Source organism: Gallus gallus, chromosome 1 (genome assembly GCF_016699485.2).
Source record: "Gallus gallus isolate bGalGal1 chromosome 1, bGalGal1.mat.broiler.GRCg7b, whole genome shotgun sequence".
NCBI classification, from domain to species: Eukaryota; Metazoa; Chordata; class Aves; order Galliformes; family Phasianidae; genus Gallus; species Gallus gallus.
In genome coordinates this window covers 107,489,981-107,515,732 of record NC_052532.1, presented here as the reverse complement: position 1 = coordinate 107,515,732, position 25,752 = coordinate 107,489,981, and the positions used below count along the sequence as shown (strand labels likewise).

The 25,752-nt window shown below is 38.4% G+C and overlaps 1 long non-coding RNA gene across 1 annotated transcript in view; it reads left to right on the top strand.

The window, feature by feature from the left end:
* LOC121107523 overlaps positions 1-18,331 on the top strand; it is a 75,116-nt gene extending 56,785 nt beyond the window's left edge. The window contains exons 2-3 of the long non-coding RNA XR_005841747.2: positions 16,363-16,425; positions 16,576-18,331. This is a non-coding gene — a long non-coding RNA (uncharacterized LOC121107523). The remainder of the gene's footprint in view (positions 1-16,362; positions 16,426-16,575) is intronic.
* The last annotated feature ends 7,421 nt before the right edge of the window (positions 18,332-25,752 follow it).

Genomic DNA, 25,752 nt, shown 5'->3' with positions numbered 1-25,752 from the left:
ACAGATAAGAATAATATACAAGAGCCTTTGGTAGGAAATATTAAACAACCAGAAGAACATTGAATGGTTCCTCTTCTAGTAACAATGCTACACTGCATTCTTTCAGTTGCGTGAGGAGCCATTCCACTCACGAGAATTTTCCAGCAATATGAAATATCTCAGTGCTTTTGTCAACACAACATTCTCGGGTTTACTAACAAACTAGATGAGAAACAATTATGAATGTTTTATTTCCTAAGCAAAAAAAATAGTATCCGTCTCTATAAATCACCCGTCAATACTACTTTTGTGATCATTAATGTTCTGTATATGTAGGTTCAAAAATATATTTTGGTATCCAGATAAGCATAGTGCCACATTTCTAATTTTATCTACACTGAGCAGTCATTATGTACTATTTCAAAACCTTTTCCATGAGAAGAGAAACATGAATTAGTACTCAAGGAGTGTTAAAATTAACAGGTTGTTAGCACCTATACTTAAAGTACTTTCTGCTTGAATGCTGAAAAATGTTTTTACAGCATCAGTGCTCTTGCAAGTAACAACGCTATTTACAAACTAAGTGAGATTCAATTGCGGTACAAATTAGCTAATGGGGAACTTAATTAGTAATTCCTTAAACTCAGACACCTAACATGAAAGAGTGAGAAAAAAAAGCAACTAGTCTTTCTATAAAAAAGTCAACACTACATAAAAGAGTAAATGAGTACAAGAACAAATCACTTTAGGAAAGCAAGAGATCTTATTACTTAAAAAGCAAAGTTTATTCACTGCAAATTCAGAGATACCTACACAGTTTTACCAAAGCTAAAAACAACAATGTACTTAAAAAAAAAAAAAAAAAAAAAAAAAAAGGAGATAATTCTGAAAAATATATAATATTCACAGCCCAAGAGATGCATTAGTGAAGTTTCTCAACACCTAGCCATCACCATGACCTCAGTAGCTCCACTGGTGTATTTTTCTAACTCATCATTAGACAGATAAATACATTTCAAGAATTCTGGCTCCTCTACTTGAGAATATAAATCACAGGGCTAAATGAAAAAAACAATATCCAACAAGTGCTTAAATTAAGTGTTTGCATCTTCTCAGAGATAGCTTTGTGAATTGAAGTAGAACACTCGTGAAATGAAGAAGTGTATTTACATTTCAGAGGGAGGAAGGAAAGTGCAACATAACTGCTCTGACCCTACTCTCAACCAACGCAAACATATGGAGTATTTAAACAACCAGACAGTTCTAAAGGACTATAAATGAAAATTTTTATGGTCAGCTTGGCTACTATCCTTCAAGGGGAATTCAAAACAGCTATGGAGATCCTAGCCCTCTTTCACTTCTTCACCAAAACAACATCCATTCTGCCTCTCTTGTCTCCTCAAGTAGAACCTAGTCATTGATTTTGGATGCCGCATCCCAATTTTTTCTCCAGTGAAACCAAGAGCTGAGCCACTAACAACAGTAGGTCATAGACCATCAGCAACTCAGTCTCTATACAATTTTCCGGGGATGTCACTCCTCAGTTCTCAACTTGCTGGTGTACATTAATCAGTGGTTATTTAAAAAAAAATTATAATCATCCTTTGGCCTCTCACTGCTAACACAGAATGTACGTAGAAGAAAGAAAGGGAGATTACATCTTTGCTTCTCAATAATATACCAAATAAACAGATTGGAGAGGTTGTTACCATACTTAAATAGCATGTATGAATCACTTTGAATGGACAGGAGCTGGAGAGTATAAACACAGTACGTTTGCACTCTCAGAGTTCTCCTAAAGGCTTTTCAGATTTAGATACTACACATCATCCAATAGCACTATTCCAACAGGAGCACTTGCTTCCTTCTGCAGACTCCTCAGGCCAGTGTAACTCAAAAATGTGAGATTCTGAGATGGGGACACAGACTGGGGGTGCCCAGTCTCACAATGGGAGAACGAGCAGAACCTTCCCTACACGAGCAGGGAAGGTTGCAGTGTTTGTCTGCTGGAAGACAGTGTAGGCGTGTATAGGGTAGTGTCACAGCTTCTCTTGCCCATATGCCCTCTTATACCAGGTGTAGCTGGTGGACAGACTGCAGAGTTGTTGGTCAAGGGTGCGTGGGTGGGAGCTCTGGGTGACAGAAAGCTAACAACAGCACTAATGTGCAAGACATGGCATGACAGTAGGCAGGTGTGAGTAGACATGCTAAAGTATCTTGCACTCGCTGTACGAGATTTAACAGGCCTATCTGCCATCTGCAGAGTATGGAAGGAAAGCAGAAAGTGCAGCAAATCCATCCGGGAGCCTTGGTGTTGTAGGTAGTTATAGATCAGACAAGCAGTGTCACAAAAAAGTCCAATTCTTTGAATCTCAACAGAGAATCTATAGCTTTTATCACATCCGCGGCAGAAAACGGGCTTGGAGCATCTACTCCATACACATCCCACCACTGAACACTATATGAAGATGCTGGGAGATAGAAAAGACTGTTACAACAGGTAGCGATAATTGCCACAAATCTGCTGTACGCTACAGTTTCTGCACAGCTATATTTTTTGGCTGACTCAAGTAGGTAAAGGAAAACACTTCCTTGTTCTGCTTTCTACCTGCAAAGAGAGCACAATCTGATTCCAAAAACAACTCCAGGATGTCGCTAACTCACACTGCATATCCCTTCAGAACTTCCCATAAATCTATGCATTCTTCTGAAACTTCTAATAAAGAATTATCCCTTAAGTGTTTAATAGTCCTTTCCCAACTGTTCAGTAAGAGTTTCTATCATGAGAGAGATCCATATCTCTTTCCTTTCTTTCCTACTTCATGCAATTGATCTGTAAATTATTGGATTATGAATATAACTTCTACCTATACACAGCAATGCTACCTCTATTCTGGAATCTGTTTTGTTTCTTAAACAGAGCACATATTAAAAATATTTCTACAAACAATATCTAAAATTTTTGCATGTGATAAATGAGGACCTTCACAAGGATCACTGTAGAACTGTATGCATCTATAGGTTATTGGTTGCAAGAGCATTTTAGTGAAGCTGGTGACAAGCATGATGGAAAAATGCCAAGGGCATCTTACCTTTAGAGAATGGCATCTCTAAATTGCCCTTTTATGTAAGGTCAGTCTTTTTTGTTGCAGAGATACTGAAGTGCAGTAATTTATAAGATATGGTAAAATTATTTTTCTACATCTCACCATCATGTACTTGGGGAATATCCAGACCAATTAAAATAAAATTACTCTGTACTTGTTAAAGTAATCACTCACTATTAAGTGACTTTTTTAGCATATTAAGAATTCCTAAAACTCTAGTGTATCTTACAGCTGTCAGAAAAAACAAGTTACAGAAAAAGAGAACATATCTTCCTGAGTGAGCAAGTAAGATTTCTTCAGAAAACTGTGTTCTTTTACACTTGAGAGGAGATTTTTTTGATTACAAAACTATGAAGTAGCAAGGATCAGTAAGAATCTAGAAAACATTTAAAGACTCATTTGCTTTCAGCTGAGCACAGGAAAAGAAAAATTGCTTTGGCTTGGAGGGGAAGAGAAAACTTGAGGAAGAAAAGGAAACTAGAAAACAGAAAAATACCATGTCACTGAGGATAAAAGTCTAAGTTTTGGCATCTCATTTATCTTAATAACTCCATGAAGGAGTATAACAGATATTTACTTCCAAATGTAACTCATACATATTTGTTGATAGGGATGTGCTCTTTTGACTTTTTCATAACCTACTGGAAATAAACATCCTTAAAACAGACCCTCCAGCACTTTCAGAAGACAGCCTTCCATTTATAATTAACAGACGTTTTCTTCTTCCCAGAGTTCTGACCTTTCTTCTGTATGGATTTCAATAATACTGTTTATTAGGGTCTTTATTATGTCTAATATGTCAGACAATCTGTCATAAGCACAGCTTACAATGAAATAATTGGGAAAAGAATTTCACTAGATTTAGCATGCAATAAGTGCCCAGCCACAAGCTGATTTCTGCGTGTATTATTTCAGTATATTTTCCAAAACAACAAGACTAGCAAGGAGAAACTTATCAAATATTGCCCAAAGTAATTTAACAGATATGGTAATACAGTACATTAATTAGTATTTAAAGCCTGCCAAAGACTTAAGTGAGTGACAACTGGTCAGACTGCCAAATAAAGGTAAGATGGTACATACTTGAATGATATTTTTTCCCTTGTGGAAGAGAAGTTAAGGAGAGATGACTCATTAATACAATCTGCAATTTAGAACAAGCTAGGTTTAATAAAAGTGAACTCAAAGACCAGTTTTGGATGTTATGGTGAATCCAACTTTCTAAATTTTTCCATGAGCAGCAAAAACAAGCAGATCAATTTTCCTAGAGATATGTGTCCTTCTCCTGGTCATTGCCATACGGCCTCATTCTGGTTGCTCCTAGCTCTTATATGACACCCTGGTAATATGGGGACATGAGAACAAGTGTGGGCAGTACAAGTAGAAACTAATGTGGTAATTAATTGTCGATGTTTTGCCTATCACGAACATCTGTTAACAGCTAATTGATTAACAGTGCAGAAATGCTGTGCCCTTATACAACGAGGCAATAGTTTGAATTGATCTCCTGCGTACAGAAATTGATTTTCACCAAAATTAAAAAAAAAAAAAAAAAATTGCTGTCCTTATGGCCTGCAGTTCAACTTGCTCAACAGATTTGAATGATATTATAGAAAGGGTTTGACTGAGATGTAGGTCATACCAAACTCATTTACTTTGGAAACAAGCCCAAGAAAAATAAATGTAGTTTGCTTCTGGTGGAATATATATTACTGGGATTCTGACATCTGATATATATATTTGACTGAAGTTCAAGAGAAAGCAGGAGAAAGAGCAAAGTTATGTAAGAATAGTTGGCCATCTTCAGTCGATGCCGGCAATGCACTAATGTAACTTTAGGTATCACCTAATGAGTTCATACTCTCTCTAAATTTTGTCTACCTAGACATTCGTTGCATACAGGATAATAAGACAGACTTTTATTCCAGAGCTTTTCTAGCAGAGCCCCTAATTGAAGAGATACATCTCAACCCAGGAGCGCACACTGTAACAGCAGTATCAGGGCTTGCAAAGGCTTCAGCCCCACATTGTGATGGCAACAGCATAAAATTCACAAGGAAAAGGTAAATGCCACTACGTTTCCAGAAAAATCTATCAGAAAATGTTAGCTGAAAAGGTGTAAAGCCACAAGTAAAAAGCAGGCTGCAAGGTTGCATGTGGACAGACTTTAGCAGGGGTTAATTCACCTAAGGAACTGTGTTGCACATTGAACAGTTAACATTTAACTTGCCATTTGTGGAGGTTGCTTAGAGCACTTCAGACTACAAAAATCAGTAAACAAAACGGAGGTCTATTATTGCTTTGTGTGCAGTAGACTGCTTCTCTACATCATAAGTCTTTGTCAAGAGTGGATTGGTAATACACTTGCAGCTATAAGAAAGCTATGTACTCTATCTTTCCTTGAGCATTGATTTCAAGGTGCCAAACCCAACAGTTCAAGCATTGCAGAGGGTGTGAATGTGGCAGTGGTATAGCTATAACCACTTCTATGCTGTGCCTCTGTGGACTCACATCTTCTCTCTATCTATTCAGTCTTACTTGTGTCCCTGGAATGTGGTCAGAGTTGTGGGGCAGAATATAACTTATGGTCTGATTACTAGGTAGTAATAAAGCCCTTTATCCATGAGCAGTGAAGAAATACAGTGTAACTCATAAGAAACACAAGCTTAGGAAAATTGCTGCCTTTTCTCACAAGTGAATTATCCCCACAATTTAAGATTAACGTGAGATATGGACTGGGAATGTAAGAGAACTAAAGACCAGCCATGTGTGTATGAACATGTGATAAATTAGTGACTCTGGTGTGAAAGCACTTCATGTTTCACCTCCCTAGATAGGTTTAAGCATGAGACGTATTGTGGAAAACTCTTTAAAATGCATGTAATATGATACCAAGTCCCCAGCTTATTTATCAAAGATGGAATTATATTTGAGCACAGCAGAGGACCTGGTCACATACAGAATAAATAAGAGCATATTACTTCAGGTTATAAGGCAGACTGTCTCCTCAGCTCACTTAGGCCTTCTGCTGGGTTATACACTGTTACTGGCTATATGAGAGCAGACAGTTCTCTGGTGTGTATAACACCTTCATCTATGCAGGTTACTTGATTTCTATGTTCAGAACATGTCCCCAGAACCACTGCAGATGCAATGGGAACAGAGGCATTGCAGTACACAGCCAGTTGCTGGGGATCTCGGAGAAGGTCTAGAGACCCTGGACTACTACTATGACTCCTTATTAAATTCACCTGCATTAATTCCCCAATTCGGCTGGTACCTTCCTCTGCCAGGTCACTAGGTCACTTGAAATATATCACTCATGACAGGGAAAATGCATAGAAAGCGCTAACAATCTTGGACTCTAACTTTCTAATGAGGAAAGACCTTTGTACAGAGTAAGGAAGATGTCTTGGATGAACAGAAACCTTATGTTCCTGAAGGAATTTCTCACAGTTAATCTATGGGAAAGCTAGAGAAAAAGAAAAAAAGAAAAAGAAAAAAACTAGAAAAAAACAGCAGAAATCTTTCACAACTTTACAAAAAGAAAATGTTAGGAGTTCATTTTGCATGGTTTTCAATATGCGGGAGGCATCTGGCAACTGCCAGATACTCCCTCATTGCTCTGAGTCTACAAGTCATGCAATTCCCTGAACCAACTTCCGCTCAGGGTTCACATAGCTTATATACATAGTTATCTGTGTCACAGATCAGTTGTGCCCAGCACAAAGTGACATCCTGCAATGTCGTTGCCTTGGAAGAAAACAAGCTGTGAAACAAGAATTTCAGCTGAAATGCTTGAGGGGCAAAAAGGGGATAGTGTCTTCAGGACTATGTAGTGAAGTAGTAGCTGTGGTCTTTCAGAAGTGGTTTGGTCTGGTCCTGGAGAAAACAGAGCTGCTCCTCAAGCTACCTATCAAAAATCTGCTTGTATCAGCTTCATTCCTCTATTGTTTCCTCCTGCTGGAGTAGAGCAACCTCTGCTTGGGACAGCAGGAAACTCTTCTTCTGCCTCCGGTTGCTTCTTGCTTTGGTATGTATCTCAAAGCCCTCAGTCAACCTGAAGCAAGCTCTCCTTGCTGGGTTCCTTGTCTCAAGCCTTAGCCAACAGTCATACTGGCTTCTTCTAATTCTCCATGAAGGTGATGAGATATTAACCCTCAAATATCTCCATGAACATTCTGTGACTCTATCGGCAGTTTAGGCACTGTCTCTGGTTGCATCTTCATTGTGAAAACTGCCTTCATTAGGTGGTGCACTCTGTGTACCCTGGCACCCTGAAAACCCCCTGACTGGAGTATGCTAGAGCTTTCCCCCTGCTCCGCGTCCAGTCAATAATACCACCACCCCCACCCTTACCATGCATATCTTGCAGGTTCTTAAATTTTGCTTGCTCCAAAAATCATCTTCCCACAGTCCAGTGAGCCAAATGCGCTGCTTAAAGTCCTTTCCCACCAGGTCTATCAATGCAGCTTCTTCATTTACACTACTTCCTCCTCCTTCCTTCCTCACTGCAACCATCCAAACAATTAGGGAATTGGTCTAGTAAAATAAATGCACTCAGCTTGTGCAGCAATACTTCTGAGGTCCTCACAGCACTCCCGAGCTGTGGAGTGAAGGGCTGTTTGTCACCTGCTGGCTCACCCAGAGGCAATAAAATAATGTTGTTCTCCATGTTCACTTGAGCTACGGGCTGTGGCCATTTGCAGTAAACTCCAAAACCAGGGTGAGAATGTTGTCATCCCAGTGCACATTGTAGCTTGTAAACTCTTTTATGAGAAATCTCTCCACAGTCACCTGCCAAGTTACAGGGATAATCAGCAATGCATCACTTGCAGGAGTCCTCTATATCTGTAGCCCGTCTAACAGTTTCCATTCTGCTCTGTTTTATTAATCCCCGAGAGCCCAAGAAGAATTTGTCTTGGATCCCTTCCTAACTAAGAATGCTGGCTGCCAAGAGGATCTCCTCACATATGGGCCTCCAGTCCCCTTACACTCACACATGTATGTTCCCACATGTCCGATGAATCAAAATCTTAGGAAAGAGTGGGTGGATTCTGTTGAGGTTACTGTACTCAGCTACAATTGTTGAAATTAGAATTACAGATTTATTTTAAAAGCACCTACAGCTGAATTTAAATTTGATTTCCTCTGGCAACAAATCTAATGGGTTTGGGGTTTTTTTTTTCTTCCTCACAAAGCTATAGGTTTCTTAATACTCAGCAAATATGAGATTGGTTGCCAGGTAAGCTGCTTCCTCATTTCCCTTCCAGCTCACCATCCGCATCACAGTCCCACAGCCCTCATGCAGCAGCAGGGCAAAGGGTTACATTCTTCAGCCTGTTCCTTTTGGGGCACTTTGAACCTCTCAGAAACAATAATCCCATGTTTCAGTGACCCAAAACTACAGTACAAGTTAGTTATTTCATGGCATTATCTAAGCTGCTGGTATATTCGTGCACATAAATATGCAATTCTCTTCTGTCAGAGGAGCAACTTGCAGAAGAGAACTGCACCTTGCAAGTAGGTGTTCATGCAATGCGATGTCTACAATATGTGTGGATTGTGGTCTGTGAGGCTGTTAGGCTAGCTCTGATACCTAAGTAAGCATGAACTTCATATCGCAGGACGGATTTTTGCATAGCAGTTGGTAAATATCCCCCCACCCCCTTTTTTGTTTTGTTTTGTTTTGTTTTGTTTTTCCATAACAAAACTCGTTCCACATTGAACGTTGGTTAGTCTTGATTTCTAGTATTGGTTTTTGTTGGGTTGGGTTTTTTTGCGTAACAAAATATTTGGATATTTTCTCCTATTTTCACTGCTTTAATCTAGGACTTATATTTAATTATTCTACAATTAGTCCATACCTAACATACATGAAATCCATAATTAATCCATTTACCCTTGGTGAGAAAAATTCTGTAATGTGCAGCTAAAAAGCTGAATAGGTTTGACTGATTTTTTAGGGAAACTTTAGTATGCAGTATTTTCTGTACAAAATCTGTCATATTCAAGCCAGAGAGCAGAAGGAAATGGCTTCCTTACACCACAAGTATTTTTGAGATTTTGAAAGTTCTGTCTACACTGTGTCAAGAAGCAGTGCAGAAATATGAAACCTACTACAGAATTAAAATAAATAAAAAAAGCGACACCTGAAGTCACATTGTGCAGTTTCTGAGTTATTAGAACGATTGCTTTTACTTCATTCCATTGCCTTTGGGGTTTTGTTGTCTTTTTGTGTGAGTGTTTTTTTGGAGTTACTAAAAAAATTTTGGAAAAAATAATCTGAATGGTTACTTGGATCCCCCGAAAAATGAAGGTGGGTTTTTCTTGATCAATAGGCCAAATAATTTGTTGACAGATTTTGGCAGTTTTGAAAGTTTTTTCAAAAGATTACATTCACTGTAGTTTTTGCCACCATGTCTGCTTTCAGATGAGATGGGAGATTTGGGGGGAAAAAGAAAAAAAAGCACACACCAAAATAAATGAAAATGGAAAAGAAAATAAGAATTTTTTCAATGAGTTGCTGACAAGTTCTATTCAAGATATCCAAAACACAACATCTGATTCCATTCTGAAGCACTTCACATCAACATTATGAAGCCAAGCTTGCCAATTTCTACAGAATGTTATGAAGACCACTATTCTGTGAGAGGTCAGTTAATTATGAGACGTATAGTACATGGACTAAAAATGAAGAAAATACAGGATACAAAAGCCTGAGCCAGTAGAATGTAACTCTACTGGCTGAAATTACTTCAAAAATATGTCAGAAAAGTATGTTTGTCTCAGCAGTCTTTGTGTTAGACCAGTAATAATCTTTCACCAGAGCCAGGCTGAGTCTAGCACAAATACAGATCATATTCTCAGTCTAATATGAGGAAAGGCACTTTGTTGCTCATACCTGATCCAGCTGAAATTGAGACAGCCAAGTTAGTGCACCATCCAGCATAAAGACCTGGAATGGCTCTTTCAGGCTGAGACAGTCAGAATGTGAGGAAATACTGTATGTACACTCTCTCATTACAGAGCATGTGATTGTAATAAAATGCATCTAGTGTCACAGTACAGTGCCAAATCCCAAGCTGAAAATTTGGAAATTCTGGTCTAATGATCTAACATGAAAATGAATTCTCGTCATATACCTAATATTGCAGCACAAGGGAAAAAAAAAAAAAAAGCCACCTAGGGCAAATGGCTCACAGAAAATATTCCCTTGGCCCCTTGGCAATGAAGAGGGAGTGAAGGCTGTAAAGATGTTCCTTCCTCTTCTAATTCCTATTTGAAATGACATCACTGGAACAGGCTAAATGTGATGCAAGAGGAAGCAGGAACCACGGGAGCTGACAGCTGTCCTCAAGCCCTTGCAACCTGAAGTGTAAGAAACTGCCCATTAAACACAATTCAAAATTGCCAACAATGCATAAGAAAGGATTTTTATGTCTGCAGCATTTGTAGGGGAGCAAACCCAGAGCAGAGAGAGGACATGGAGGTTAGCTAGGTCCTATGGCTGTGACACTGGCATCTGATCTAAGAAAATCATGACACCGTGCCAATGAGAATAGGGTGCAGAGTTCGAGCTGTTTAAGCATTTCCTGGTAAATCAGTGCCATGCTGAGATATACCTTTTGATGGATCCCACTACTAAAACATGGCAACATGTCATTATATCCTTTGAAATGAATGGCTAGGGTTTTGATAGAGTGCTTTGGATATTTCTCATGTAAATTCAATAAATAAGTAGATAAAGTGGCTTATGGGGGAAAAAAAAATTGCTAAAAACTGCTAGGGATTCTCCATAATTTCCTCCAAAAACAAGGTTTATGCTATTCTGTGGTTTTCTGCTTGTTTATTCCTTTCCTCCAACTACTTCTGAACATTTCACATGAGACCAACTTCACTTGGTAGCACTGGGCATCCAAAGAGTGCATCTGAGCTTGTAGAACAATCACATTATTCCTTGTTGAAGAAGAAATTTATCACAGAATCACTAAGGTTGGAAAATACCGCTAAGAACATGTAGTCCAACCATCATGGTCATCTGTGACACATACATTTTGGATAGTGGCCTTCAGCAGGTTAGACTTGACTCTGTCACTTTGAGGCATGTTTGGTACCATCAAAAGTCTGAACACCTTCAAGTCTGGCGTGCAGTCTTTTGTCAGTTCTCAAAACATTTATACCTGCACAGTATGCTTTCAGCATATAACTACCATAGCATGCTGTGAAAACACTGTTCTGGAAAGCTAGATCAAAATCCTGGCATTATTCCTGTCACTGTGAGCTGAAAAATAGTAAAAAATATAAAATGTTTGTTCCTCATGTGCTCAGCATGAGTCCCAGAAGAGACCTGGTGTGAGAAGTACACAAAGTATATGTGGCCAATCAGCTCCGGAATGGACAGAAGCTGCTCTGCAGCATTTGGCTTCTGGGTCAGGCACTGCTCCCTGGAGCAGGGAAGCAGAGGTTGTTTCAGGAGATGGGAACTGAATGGACATACTTGAGACCTGTGTTTACGGTACAAGAACAAATATGTCAAGGAATGAATTAACCACAGAGTTGCAACACAGTCTGGTAACTATCGAATGCTGCAAAAGATAATTATGTCCATAGAGAAGAAAAGGCAAATAGCAGGTCATTTTCGGGTGCTCTGCTGTGACTGAATAACTACCAAATTCTTCACTGTGTGCATTTTGTGTTTAAGGTTTAGCCTTAAGTTTTGCCATCCTCAGTTTATATACAGAATAAATTCACAAACAGAACAACCCATGTTAATCAAATTTCAAATAAAATATGATCTGTGCAAAAGACTATCAACTCATAAGCTCACAAAGTAAACTATTTTACAGTATGTCATCAAGTAGTGATGGCCACTGAAACAGAGTAACTGAGGGAAACTTTTGGTAATGAAATGAGTTATTACTTCCCCTTAGCATCTCCATATTAATTTATTAAGAAGTTCCCAGTAGATATATCCCCTTGAGCACATGTGAGCTAAATGCTTTGCCTCCTGGAATAAATGCCAGAGGGTAGAGTTGGTGGGGTTTGACTCATCTGAACAAGAGAGGGTATAAACGTTTAGTTCCCTAGGGATGAATTTTTCCTGTCTACAGGCTGCGTTAATTTCTTTAAGCACAACACAAAAAATACAGCAAATATGTACTAACTGCTGGAGTGATAGTAGGACCAAGCGGGAGATCTGCCAGAATTTGCAAATTGTCTGTGACAAGTAAACGCAGCACCATGTTTCATGAAAACAGTGAATTGGACACTTGCCTGATTCAGCAAAGAAGCTGTCTTTATAATTTGTGTTTCACGTAAATTTTATATCCCCTAGTTTTATTTCCAACAGGTTGGCTTTCAATTGACTTTTTTTTTCACTCTCTCCAAATTTCATTTCCCTGGAAATCATTTTTTTAAATTAGAATTTCTATTTATCAGTTGTCAAGTACAAAACTCAATTTGATTCAGCCTGAAATCTAGTTGTGATACAGAACAAAGCTGAAGGATTGAATCAATAGCAAAAGTTGATCTGTTGTTCTTCAACTCACATTAAAAAAAGATGAAACCTTCCAGTCCAGTGAAAGTGGAGCTGATGTTTGGGCAATGAAAGAAATGCCAGTAAGGCATATGATTTTGAAAAGAAATTATCAAGAGACCAAATCACTCTCTCAAGTAAAAAAAAAAAAAAAAGAATCCAAGCACAAGACATACTCTATCTATAGTTCCTGTAAAGGAAAAGAGGATGAAGGGCAGAGGAAATGTTTTGAACACGCTTCCAACTATTAGCAAAACTCTATACCGAGTTGGTCTCGGTCTCCATGTGCCTCTTTATACAACTGGCCTTTGGCTCCATAACTAGGGCCAAATGCAATTTTATGCAATCACTGGGATGTATACTCCCAAAACATCAGTCTCATTGAAATCTCTGGTAAAGTTTTCTGGCTACTGTTCATTTCTGGAAGGTTGGCAAAGTAGATTAGGAGGATCAATAGACAGATGTCCTATTTGCTCCCATATTAATCTGTCTCACTCAGAAATGTAAAGATGCATTAATTGTAATACATCTGAAATGATGCACAGCCCTTACATGTTCTTGTTCCATAAAATCATTTAGGAGAAAAAGATGAGCCATTGCACCTTAACCTTGTATGTTACCGCTTCTCCTGTTGGAAAGAGGATGGCTCTTCAAGGAGTTGCTTGGAAGAACAAGATCAGCTATGCGATTTCAGTTCATTGCATTTAAAAAGTAGTTGTTATAAGAATCTGAGTACATGTTTATGATTCTTCACCATACAACAGGGAATGCAGTACTTGGCAGCAGATGGGAGGTGCAATTGGGAATGATTAGAAGCATTTTAAAAGGTTCCTATTTGTTCTTAGAAAATCAGTGTGGATTAGACCAGCAAATGGGGAGAGGATAGGACTAGTGGAGAGGGGAGATGAGGGGACTAAATGAAGCCTTCAGAATCGTTAAAGTGACTGTTTTATATGAACAAGTTGTTCATTTAAATACAGATGAAAAATGTTGGTGATTGGACTAATTAATTAAAATCTTATTTGGGTCTTCATGAAATGTAAATACAGAAACAAGAATTTTTACTACAACAAGAGGAAAATGCATAGGCAGTTGATGGACTCTATCCGTATATGGCAATATCTGAAGTTCATTGTGTCATAAGGAGAAAATTGGGAAAAAAATGAAAAACAGAGAAGAAACAGTAAAACTAGATGGTGGACAAGGGTATTATATTATACCTAGATGAATTGCTGCATGTAAAATACATCTATGACAAGTGAGGCTAAGCTACAAGAACTAAGAGTAATATAGGCCAGACTTTTTTGATAAAGTAAATGCAGAATGCAGCAGCCTGTAAAATCCATTCACCGTAAGATTGATTTAAACCAGTTTTGATCATTGGAAAGATGACAGTGGACATTGAATCAGGACCCAGAATACCAGCATAATAATTTGAAATGTGAGCTGAGACAGTACTTGAAACATATGTTGCAGGAAAGAGCAAGTATGACTGATATGATCTCTGTACAGTGCAGTTGAAAATGGTTTTTTGGACTGGTGAAGAGGGAGTACCTCCTCAGGTTGTCCTTATTTTGGCTAGGAGAGAGTTAATTTTCTTCCCACTGGCTGGTATGGTGCTCAATTTTGGATTTAGAATAATAATGCTGATAACCATTGTTAACACCATTGTTTTAGTTGTTGCTGAGGAGTGCTTACACAGAGCCAAGGACATTTCAGCTCCTCACACTGCCAGCTGGGAGCTGAGGGTGCACAGGGAGCTGGGGAGGGAACAGAACCAGGACAGCTGACTCTGGCCCATGTGGGTGTCCCATAACACGTGGGGTCATGCTGAACAAAAGAACTGGAGGAGCTGGCCAGGGAAGTGAGCGCTGCTTGTGGTGTTATCCCCACTGTGGAGGGGTGTGAGCTACGTGGTGCTGAGCTGCCTGCCAGGTTAAACCCCAACACAGGTGCACAGCATTGCCAGCACACCTGCCTGCAACGATCAGTGAGAATCCAGAGAGCAGAACAAATCATGTCACTGTGAAAACAAAGTATTCAGCAATGACATCACCATCTTCTGAGGATGGATGTATTCCATTGTTTTGGGAAAAAAAAAAAAAAAGAAAAAAAAAACACTGTGTATATTTTAAATGAGAACTGACAGAAGGGTTACATTTCATTTGACCCTGAAAACCTCCAGTGGGAGATCTTTTACACAAGCTCCCCTGATAGGCAGGCAAGATGTTAGGGCTTCCAGAATTAATGAGTTCAGGGGGAGATAATGCGCTATGAGAGACACTGATGTCAAACAAGGAAAAGAGAAGTGAGTTTTGCAATGGAGTGCATTCACTTTTCAGATAATTAGCTTACACTCTGTCTGGCACCTCCATTCTTAAAAATACAAATTGCTGTACTTGATATTGTTGAAATTTATTTTTCTCTTTGAAGCGAGGAATCTCGTTGAGCAATGGTAGAAGTGAGGTTAAAAAAAAAGGCGTGGTGAATAATATCCACTGAAGCTCATTGGAAACAAATACCTCAAGACTGTAGTTAAATGAGATGGTTTTGCTACAACAAAAGAGAAGCTAGTTATCCAGTATGCCTGTGCAGTATGTGTGGGCAGTATGTTCGGTTTATGCCCTTACCCTGTCATGATTGACCCTACCAACTTGCTAAGAAAGTGGTATGTATGTCCAGACATTGTAATAAACTCCATACAAACAGACCCTGATGGAACTGAAGGGTAGTGCTCATTCCAAACAAGAGTTGCCTGGCTCTTACTGTATCAGCTACTTTTGCAAAATATTATTTCCCTTTGCTACAGTTTGCAGAAACAGTTGGTGGCAAACACAGAAAGTAAACTGGGCTAACATTCATTCATTCATTTAAAATGATGTAGTTGCATTTTATGCCACTTTAATAGGAAAATCCTAAAGCAACAGCAAGTTTCATAGAACATTAATTTTTCTAGGGTATGATATAACTCTGTTGCATAAAGCTTAAATTGGAAGCATGAAAAAAATTTCATCATTGCTAAGCATAATGAGAGAGCTGACACTTTCCCAGTACCGCTCACATTTTCCAAGACTGTTGCCTGTTGATTTACATGTCTGCTAGCAATTTGTGTTACTTTATCCCATCTACTATTTCTCAGTTACTCCTTTTCTCTCTGCTCACAGTATGACATCAGGTTTAACTTTTGACCTTTGATATGGATATATCTGCCACTAAATTGGTAGCAATATCTCATATCCTGCTGCCTGTGCCTTCTTAGACACAAGAACAGTGAAAATTAACTAAATCTGCATTAGAAAGGGGAGTGAGGGAAATACTGAGGTTGCAATATCATTCCTTTTGTGTAAGGAAATAACAGAATTTGTTTTTCAAACCACAGAAGTGGTTTTCTGTGTTACCCTCATTGAGACTTCCTGTGCATACACATGATAACAAGTACCTGGTCACTCCTTTCTCCATGAGAATCTTATTTTATGCACAAAATTCATAATAACTACCCAATAGATTGCCCTAAAATTTCCTGTTACTGCTGTAATTCGGTCTGTGGTGCAATTCTGATTTACAGCCCACCTTGCAAACTCAGCACTGAAGATTTAAGTGTTACCTTTCTTATTGGTCTGTCTATGCAGCTCATACGAGGTATGTGGCAGACTCTCCAGTATGAAAAAATAAAAAAGCCTTCAGAGCTCTCCAGTACAATAAGATAAGTATTATCCTTCTCTCTTTTCACCTGGACAGATAGAACAAATAATCTTCTGGAGGAGATTGTTTCTCAGTACTGAAAGAGAGGGAGTTTACATGGTAAGTATAACTTGAAATAGTGTAAAACCAGGTAAGATTTATTGATTTGAAAATTATTGCCCTATTTCTATGATCAAGGTAGAGAGAAGCAGCAACTCTCCAAGGCGGCATGCAATCTTTTATAAAAGAAATCTCTCTCTCTCTCTCCAGATTGTCTCTATCTTCATTCAGTGTGCAGCTCTCAGCTTCTGTTGGTGAGGTGTCTCTCCTACAAAGGCCTTCTTTGCTCTTTACAGCCCACCAGCATCAATGGTCAGGATCACTGATGGATTAGGAACTGATTCTCCCACTGTGTCTGCTCAGAGAACTCTGAAGTAAGTCAAATGCACTCTAAGATATGAAATTTGAGATCCCAGCAAGCTGCAACACCAATAATACCTCAGGATGCCAATCACTGAGACAGCCCTACAGCTCTGCCAAGGCATTTCCTTTCATCTGCAGCTCCAGTAAAGGATTTAAACCACCTGCTTTAAATCCACTTACTTAACTTCGTAATTTAGAGGCCCATGACACTTAGCTGCTGTCACAAATTAGTTTCAAGCTTTTGCTGAAGTGCTCCTGAAACAACTGCAAGGGTAGGATTAAAGGTAGCATTTCCACTAGCAACAGCTGGTGTGGTGCCTACTCACTGTCTGTGCCCCACACAGTCAAAGGGGCAGAGGAGGGAGAAACAGGGAGGGTAGCTAAACCTAGGCATCCTAGATCACCAAATATAATTGCTGTCTGTAAGACAAGTGTGACAGATTTCTACTTTTATGTCCATCTTGACAATCAATAGTAAGGTTATGCCTTTTGTCAGAGGATGTGTTTTTTCATGGGAGTAGATTTTTTCATATCCTGTGGCAGCATTTGCACTATTCAGTTGATCAACAAGTCTAACATTTCCATATGTGCAGAAAAAAAGTTGCCATGACTTACTTGCTCAGATAGAGCTTTAGAAAGGCAGTCTCAAGTTAGTATCATCTGCTTATTGAGTGAAACACACTACTGTGCGACTCAGTAAAAATTAAGGTTTGTAAGCCAGAAGAGTAACTGGAGAGCAGACACTGTACTTGTACTTAACACAACAGCAATCATCATCCCATAAGCATTAGCTGACTTGCCTTCAATGTTCAGAACTCTCTTCTTCTGACATTATCTACATCTACAAAAGAATACATACATTACATCTCCTTGACTCAAAACAATAATGAACTAGCAGCAGAAATGCTCCTTACTGTAATTCAGTACTCCTCTCCTTGCTATCCAAAACCTGATTTTAAATTAAGACCAAAGTCAGATGACATAGTCCTTTCAGATTACCATTTTAATGTAAAAATGTGTCATTTTTCTGTTCCTGTTTTTATAAATGGTACTTTTTGGAGGGTACCCATTGCAAAAGATTGGAAAATATGTGAATTGTTAACATTCATATTAAAATAAAACTGCTAGGACAATAATAAGTGGTGAAAATGCTGTATTTGTTTTGTCCATTTAAGACTCAAGAATGTTATAGAGGGCACAATGGTATAGAAATGTTTACAGAGTAAAAAAGGTTTCAGCAACAAATGAGGGAAAATATAACAACTCAGGTTGCAGCTGAGGTCTCATTCAATATCCTACTCGAAAGCACATCAGAAAAACAATGACTGAGTTGATTTCAATGGGAAGAGGATGAGGTATAGCCAGACAAAGGTCCAGTTCACACCAGTAAACAAAGAGTGTAAGGTGAATGAAAAATCTGACAAGTTGATAACAAATCTTGCTGATATGCACTGTAATTAAATGCATTTGGAGATCTGATTAATCATACATACTTGTTGGAGCTGCATTACCGTGGCATCCACATTGTTGATCACCAAAATATATCACAATTCCATGATACTGTCACAGAGTTATCTAGATAAATCTGTGCCCATGACAGGGGGGCAGTAGGCTCATGGGCCCTCTGGCTTCCCCCCCCCCCCCCCCCCCAAAAAAAAAAAAAAATGGAGCAGCGGCAACGATCTAAGAAGGAGAACTTATTTTACTAACTATGATGTTGGAATGCAAGATGACATGATATAATACAATCTAACTGAAAGTAAGGATAATAAATTTAAATGAAATAAGGGAGAGAGAGAGAGAGAAAGAGAGAGAAAGAGAGAGAGAGAGAGAGTGTTAGAGAGTTTCCAAAACCGAAAGCCCTACCTGATGAAGGCGCACGGCTTGGAAGCACACCCACTCCTATCCCTGGCAGCAAGCGAAAGCAAAAGACCGTGCGCAACCAGATGACGTATCTGCTGTGATGTATCTTCCTTCTCTGACCGTGAGGTCCTCTGGGATACATAGTTCTTCTCTTTTGTCCATGATGTTATGATGTGGAATACCAATAGCAAAATTACAAAACCATGACAGATACTTGTGTATATTTGGCATAGGTATACGGAAAATGGTGACAATCCCTGGTCCAAATTCTCTACACTTCAGAATATTAGCTTTTCTTATTTCCATTCTGGGCTATTACAGAGTGCAGCCCATTGAACTCAGAATAAGGAAACTAAGTTATCTATATACGTGAAATGCTATAATCCCTCTCCAGCCTTTATATAATTTGGCCATTTTACAGCAACCATCAGAGCACTGCAGTACGTGCTTATTTTTAAATTATTATTTAAATATATGCTTATTTTTAAGCACGTTATTCATATCAGTGCATCTGTTTGTATGTCCTGCCATCCCTGTGTTTAGATTGCATTGGCCACAGAAATAGAGAAGGTCTTGAAGGTTTGGTTGTAATTTCACATCCACCCAAAATACTGGAAACATAAATTCCTCTCAAGCCCAGTGGTGAAAACATGAAATCTGTCTTCCTGATATGTTGTGCAATACTTTACCTACTGACTCCTGTGGCAGGACATCATTACTGCATTTTTACAAGCTGTATTTACAGAACAAAAGAGTTCATTTTTGAAAATCAGAAGACTACACTGGTTGTCAAGAGTGCCTTTTGTACCTGAAGGAGGCATGGTATGAGTTTACACACAGTTTCTGAGATTTTCTTTCAAGTAATCATGGATGTGTTTCAACAGACTGAATATCAGTTCGTTCTTTGCCAGTATTTGGATTCATGAGAGTTTGTACACAGGGATTGCTTACAGACTGGGGGAACCCTGAAGTAACACTTAAAGCACAAGCAGTTTGGTAGGAGCAGGTCTACACAGATACACTTGTACAGGCAAAGTTCAGTGGGTATAGAGGTGATTGCCCATGGCCTGAGGGCAACTATTCCTTTCATCCCTCTGTTGTTTTCCTTGGGAGGGGGGGGGGGGGGGGGGAAGCCTAAGTCAATGGAAACAGAAAAAGCCATCTTGTTTCACGGACCAAGAAACAAGGGAAGCACCTCATGTAAATCTGAAAGACAAAAGATACACTTTCTTGCCTTTTGCAAGGGAAGGAAGGAGAACTGCTCTTTCCTCCCTTACTCTCTCCTCCCTTCACCTCTGAGGGTTATAGCATGTTTACAGTACGTAGGTTCTGCAAGGATCAGTTAGCTAATATTTATACAGCATCTTGCTCACACCATGTAAGTATTACCATTATATAAAAAAGCTTACTGCAAATGTTACCCACAGCAAATGGGATAAACCAAAAAATTCAAGACGGGATGAGTCATAAGCCTATAATGATAGCCCTGTAGATTTTGCTGCTCTCAAATACAAGCATCAGATATCAGAACAAGATTAATAATTTTATCCCTGTTCTTAGGAAGACAGAAATGCAGAGTGGCTCCCATATACAAGTAAAGAGGAAACAAGAGTCAGCAGTGCCACAGATATCCCTAAAATAATCCAAAGTCATTAAGACTTTGCAGTCAGTTTCCACTAAGCATAAACAGTTCACAGCATTAAAACAAATGTTACATAAACAAACAAATGTTGAGATTTTTTTTAAGATATAATTATAGGTTGTTCACAAACACAGTCAGTCTTTGCTAGAGGATACTGTTTGAGAATACAAAATATGTTGCTTATTTGCATAAAGAGCCATTTTTAGTTTGAATTTAAAATCCATTCAAGTCAATGACAGATGCCAGTTTTAGAAACAGTCCAGTCAGGCCTACCAAACAGATGAACAAGCATTGGCTTGCCTGGAATTTCAAATAACAATCAAGAGCTCAAATATGCAAGCCATACCATAGGTTAACAATTTAATATGCATCTGTTGATCTCTTGTACCTCAACATGTATATTGCAGGCAGAAAAGGTAATTTGAGTTAACAGAATTATCTTTCATTGAAGAAGCTAAACTTGCATAAATTACACCCTGTTTTACACTGTAAATATAAAGCACATGTGAACTGCCATCATGTATCAGCTGCTATACAAAGATTTTTACCCTATGATAACATCTTTTTTGTTTTTAATATCCTCATTGAGTACAGCACATATGAGTTTAATTTGGTGCAAAATTTCTTTTGCCTCTGTTCAGATGCACTTATTTTTTATCCAATACAAAATATTTCTATAGAATATGTAAACATAAAAGTGAGCTTTGAGGGGTAGTGATTAGGTCTACAAGTAGCAGTCACAATCTAACTCCCGTATAGGATATTGCGTCAGGTGTATTGTTACAGTTCACAACAGTGAAAGAAAGATGACTTTTGTGGACATTTACGGACAACTTGTGTTCTTCAGTGTCCCCACCTGGAAGCAAAACATTGAAAATAAGAAACAAATTTTGGTATTTTGTTTACTACCAACATCTATTCCTGGAGAATGGCAAGGAGACCTTTAACTTCTCCAGCGTAGAGCAACAAGAGTGACTTTTATTATTCAACAATATCACCTTCCTTTTACTGTTTGCGACTCTGTCTCTCAGAATGGGAGTCTGTCTCCCAGTGTCTTAAATAGCATACAACAAGAAATGTAGTAACTGCTGCTATTCAAGTTGTCCATCAACACTCTCAGGTTTGCTACAAGCATTTTAGGATCTATTGTACTGACAGGGACCATTTAATGACTCACTGCTTACTGTGTAGGATTACGAGAAAGAATGATAAGTACATGTATATATGCATACATAAATTTGTAGCAGGCACATTTGCCCATTCCCATCACTCTGTCTTAATTTTAAATGCTCTCAGAATTCCAGAACTTTGTGTAATCAGAGGAAAAAGTAAACTTCTTTCCAACCATCTCACAAACGCAGATAATAGATAACATTTTTTTAACCTCCAAATGTCTTCTAGAAAAAATACTTTCAAAGTGTAGTTCTGCAGTATTTGTCTAGCACTCAGTGGAGAAAGTAAAGACCACTTTTTAGAATCATAGAATCATAGAATTGTTTGAGTTAAAAGGGACTCTTAAAGGTCACCTGGTCCAACTTCCCTGAAATGAATAGGGATACTTACAGCTCTATCAGGTGCTCAGAGCCCCATCCAGCCTGACCTTGAACATCTCCGGGGGGGGGGCATCCACCACCTCCCTGGGCAACCTTCTGCAGTGTCTCACCAGCCTTACTGAAAAAACTTCTTCCTTACATCCAATTTAAATCTCTCCTCTTTCAGTTTGAAATCACTTTCCCTTGTCCTATCACAACAGACTGCTAAAGACTCTGTCCCCTTCTTTCTTGTAGCTCCCCTTTAGAAACAGAAAGGCTGCTCTCAGGTCTCCCCAGAGCCTTCCCTTCTCCAGGCTGAACATCCCCAGCTCTCTCAGCCTGTCCTTGTAGGGAAGGTGTTTCTTCCCTGGGATACTTTCTGTGGCCCTACAAAATATCAGTTGATTGGACAACCAGGCAAAACATCAGTTGACAGGACATCTCCATGCTAAGCTAAGCCCCAGATTTAGGCTTTAGTTTGCACTTCAAAACAAATATGCAAAATGAACTCTTTTTATACCATTATTTTGATAAGTCCTCATTTTTCTAATCAGTCACATTGTTAGAATGGCACTTAAAAGAAACTGAAGCTAGTAATCTAACAATAGCAAAATTCATATAGGTCGTTGAATTACCAACTTCATAAGTCACCATCAGTACTGTACGTATTATCTAGAGACAATGTTTGATAAAGGATTTTATTTTGACAGTGAAACATATGCTTCTTTGTTGATTGACTATGTGGTGTTTTACTTGTGAAATGTTAGTCTAGAGTTTGCACATTGCCTTCTTCCAGCTCACACTATGATGAATGAGCTAAATAAAGTAAGCAAGAGTGCCATTGATCAGCTTTTTGTCCATGGGCAAGTTATTTTTGGAAGAAATCCAGTCTCCAGTCCTCTAATCCTATCCACCAATGTCACCTCGTTTTCCTAAGTACACTCAAAGTTGGGGGAAAAAAAATCAGTTTGAGGGATAGTTTAGACAGACCCTGGACAATAATTTCCACCATTTTTAAACTGGGATTTTTTTACTAGGTTGGATAAATATATATATAAAGTCTCCCTACATCAAATTTGGGCTGCTTTAACCGTAAACTTTATTTTACATAAAAATGTTAGGTACTGGAGGTCTGAAGGTACAGATGACAATAAAGTAGCTAAATCCCATAGAAAATGGGCAGGAACTGGGTACTTCATTCCCCTGTATGGCATTCAACTTCTTTCACTAAGCCCTTCTATTCAGCACCCAACAAAATACTGTGTCCTTGAGTGCATTTACCAGAGTATTCTTACTAAATTTATTGATCATGTTAAACCTAGTTTTGAACATTTTCATCTTTTTCTTCTTAGAAATACTGGTAACAGAAATAGAAATACCTGATATTTAGCCTGTGGTATAGCTGATTCCCATCCTGTTTGTTTTCTCATGATTGGGCCATGCTGGGAACTATCCATGAGTGGAACTAATCCACACCTTGCCTTGATTGTTGCCGAGTGGCCAAATTACTCTTAAAGGTAAGGAATATTGAAAACACCTCATAATTTATACAGTGAGCCCTGCAAGTGTCAACAAATGCACTTCAGTCTGTAAACAGCCATACCTTTCTTGCCATTTATATTACCTGGTTAGGCTTACGCCTTGGAACATATCATGAGACTGTTTATCTTCTTGCACATAGGATATTGATGACAATTTTTGTGATATTGAAGTAAGACTTTCTACTATAGCTAGGTTGTCCATAAACAGAAAAGTTATTTCTGTTCTGCTTTACAGGTACGCTGTGCATCTGTTCCAAATGCACTTTCTACCCTTTGGAAATCATTATTTTCCTCAGTAAATCAGAGGAGTTCTGGACTATTTATTCATGTGGGGGAGAAAGGGGAGGGAAGTTGGACAATTTGATTTAATTTCCTCTCTGAAGTGGAGCACATTTTGATTAAGAGAACCACAAGGAGATATACTCTCTAGGAACCCAATATTTGAAATTTAATTTCCTTCTTACTTGGCTGTATGTTGTTGCTGGAATCAACAGATAGAACAGCTAACTGAGTGATGAAAAGACCTACCTGAAGGTGCTGTGACTGCAATTTTTCATTTCTAAATTCCTGCTACTGTTTCATAGATTTTGTGACAAAGTGTTGCAAAACTTATTATGCAATACTTTTTAAATCATAGATTTTTAAATAAAATGCATGAAGCCACTTTTGAGATGCAGGGAATCAGCTACCTATACGAACTGTTCAGCAGTGTATGAATAGGAGAAACCCAGATGAGGGTATTTCATGGTCATTTACTAACTGTTACTAAGTAGAATTTTGGAGCCATGTTTCATACTAATTATTATTAATGAGCGAGGCTTTTTTTTTTTTTTTTTTTTTTTTTTTTTTTTTTGATTAGTGAAGAACAGATAATTCTCTTGACTTATCTGGCAACATTATAGAATGTATCTCTTGCTATATTTTCTTCTGTCTCTTCCTCTGCTCTCCCCGGGTATTCAGCAGGTGTTACACAGTGAAGTTCATAATAACAATAATAACTGTGACAAAACAAAAGCTTTATTCTAAGTCCACAAGGACTTCCTTGCACAGTGAAAGGCAGGCTTATCCCAATCCAGATATTTTGTCTTCATAGTACCGTGAAACTTCTTCACAGAAGAGTCTCCAATATGTGTACCACTGCACAGGACCAAGCTATATTCCTTGAGTATGCCAGTTCTTCTGCTCTGAGGTTCTGTGACTTCATGCTTCACAATAATACATTGGGAACTTTCACGTAAGTGTGAATGAACTTGGAGCAACCATAGCACTTGATGTTTTATATATACATGTGCGCAAAGGAATATTTATAATCAAGATAATTACTTCCAATTTAGGAGCATCTTGATGTAGAACAAGATGTCATAAAATGTATATGATGCCTGCATTCCTGGAGCAGCTGGCACAGTCAGTGGAATAGAAATTTATTCTTCTAAGCCTTAATCAAACAAAGCATGTAAAATGTGCAAAATTTTAAATTCCATGACTCTATTCTTCTGTTTCACAACAAGCAGTAATTTCAGTGCTGTTGCTGTCCTGGTTTGAAGTCATAATGCTTATTGTCAGAAACTATATAGGGGCCTAAGAGAAATGCAGGAGATACTTTCCAGTAGCTTAACAGAAGCTAGATACCAGGGCTATAATAAAGATTCCTCAGATCTGCCCAAATTTACAACAGTATCGACAACGCAGGTTAAAGAAGTGTATAAAACATGCAACTGCAAGAGGCAGTATATTAGGTCAAGTAATGAGCATAAATCTTTGTTACTATGTAAGCAGGTTAGAGACAGGATAAAATCTGGACAACTATTTTTCAATACTTGTAAAGATTGGTTAATTGGCATGAAGAAAAGATAATACTGAACTTTACTAAGTCTTCCCTCTGATAGCTGGACTGTATGAAAATAAATTCATTACTTTGTCACTATCAGTACTTTGTGACTATCTTCTTTCTTCCAGCAGGGAAAGTAAAGGCAAAAACCACTTCCAAACAGGTTTCCCCTTAAGGCTCATGAAATAAAAACAATATTCAGTACAGCTGCTAAAGGGCATCCACAAGTTTTATGCTTATCCTTTTATTTAGTGATGTGCATAGTAGAGGCACATATCAGACAATTAATTACACAATATTCTCTTTCATATTATAAGCAAGTGCAGTAAACAGGTATAATGCATGCTGCACAATCTCTCTAATTCACAGTAATGGCTGGCAGATGAAATGTGAGTTACCACACATTGCAAACTGATGAATAATCAAAGACAAGCAACAAGCAAGCATAAAACTTCTCATAATGTACTACGTTCATTAATGTTGATAGTCATACATAAATGTTTTTGCTGTTGTTGTTGTTGTTGTTGTTTGCTATCTGAGTAATATGGAAACCAGTTGCTTGAAATCATCTCCTAAGATTGTCCTCACAAACCTGAATAAGTGAGCCCAGATGGTAAA